This window comes from Cebus imitator, unplaced genomic scaffold (genome assembly GCF_001604975.1).
Source record: "Cebus imitator isolate Cc_AM_T3 unplaced genomic scaffold, Cebus_imitator-1.0 Scaffold467, whole genome shotgun sequence".
Lineage (NCBI taxonomy): Eukaryota > Metazoa > Chordata > Mammalia > Primates > Cebidae > Cebus > Cebus imitator.
In genome coordinates, this window is record NW_016107782.1 from 1,219,898 (window position 1) to 1,221,760 (window position 1,863).

The following is a 1,863-nucleotide window of genomic DNA, read 5'->3' on the forward strand; positions in this document are numbered from 1 at the left end:
GGGTTTCACCATGTTGACCAGGATGGTCTCGATCTCTTGACCTCATGATCCACCCACCTCGGCCTCCCAAAGTGCTGGGATTACAGGCTTGAGCCACCGCGCCCGGCCCTTATCTGAATATTGAAAGTTGTTAATAGCTTAGAGATCCAAGATGTCTAAATATGAACAGCTCAGGAGTGCAGTTCCCAGCGAGAGCAATGCAGAGAGTGAGTGATCACTGCATTTCCAAATGAGGTACCAGGTACATCTCAATGGGACTCTTTGCACAGTGAGTGTAGCCCAGGAAGGGCGAGCTGAGGCAGGGTAGGGTGCTGCTTCACCCGGGAAGTGCAATCCCTGGAGGACCCCCCTCCCTACCCAATGGGGGCCATCGGAGGCTTTTCCATCTACTCCAGCACTCCAGTTTAGGTACTGCACTTCTCCCGCAGTTTTTACTTGCCCACTGACCAGGAGATTCGTGGACCGAAAAGTGCCATGAGTTTCCAGCACAGCTGTTTCAGCTGATGCTGCAGGTTTCTGCACAAAAACTCACATAAATCCAGGTGGCCATTTCAACTGGTGCCTGGAACGCCTGGGAGACAGAGCCACCCATTCAACGGAAAAACGGGGCTGAAAACAGGGAGGCAGGTGATCTGGCTTGACGGATCCCACCTGGACAAAGACCAGCAATCTGAAAAGCTCTGGATTGAGAGTTTTGCAGCCATCAGCCGCTGGACCTGGGACAGTCCTGACCTGAATTAGAATGTAGGGGAAGGGGCGCCTGCCATTACCGAGGCAATCCACCGCTACTGAGGCAGACTGCCATTATTGAGGCAGACCGCCATTACTGAGGCAGTCCTAACTGTACCTCTGTAAACAAAACCGCAAGGAAGTTTACACAGCAGCTGGGCAGAGCCCATGGCAGCTCAGCAACACCTCTGCTGGCAGACTGTGACTAGACTACCTCCTTGATTGGCAGGGCATCTCTGAAAAAAGGCAGCAGCATGTCAGGAACTTATAAATAAAGCCCCACCTTCCAAGGACAGAGCACCTGGGAAAAGAGGCAGTTATAAGTTCCGCTGCAGCAGACTTAAACGTACCTGCCCAGCAGCTCTGAATGGAAAAACGGAGCTCCCAGAACAGCCCCAGGCTCTGATAAGAGACAGACTGTCTCCTCAAGCAGCTCCCCGACCCCTGTATATCCAAAGAGGCACCTCATAAAGGAGAGTTCTGGCCAACATCTGGCAGGTACCCTTCTAGGAGAAAGATAACGAAAGAAGAAACTGGCAGCAATCCTTACTGTTCTGCAGCCCCCATGGGTGATTTCTAGGCAAGCATGGTCCAGTGTGGACCTCCAGCAGTCCTGCAGCAGAGGGGCATGACTGTTGGAAAACTAAAAAACAGAAAGAAATAGCTTCAACATCAACAATAAGGACATCCAATCAGAGACCCAATCCAAAAGTCACCAACTACAAAGACCACAGGTAGATAAATCCATGAAGATGGAAAGAAAACAGCGCAAAAAGGATGAAAACATCCAAAACCAGAATGCCTCTCCTACTCCAAGGGATCATAACTCCTCACCAGCAAGGGAACAAAGCTGGATGAAGATTGAGTCTGATGACAGAAGCAGGCTTCAGAAGGTGGGTAATAACAAACTTCTCTGAGCTAAAAGAACATGTTCTAACCCAATGCAAAGAAACTAAGAACCTGGAAAAAAGGTTAGACAAAATGCTAACTAGAATAACCAGCTTAGAGAAGAAGAACATAACGACTTGATGGAGCTGAAAACCACAACATGAGAACTTTGCAAAGCATACACAAGTTTCAATAGCTGAATCGACCAAGCAGAAGAAAGGATATCAGAGATTGAAGATCAACTCA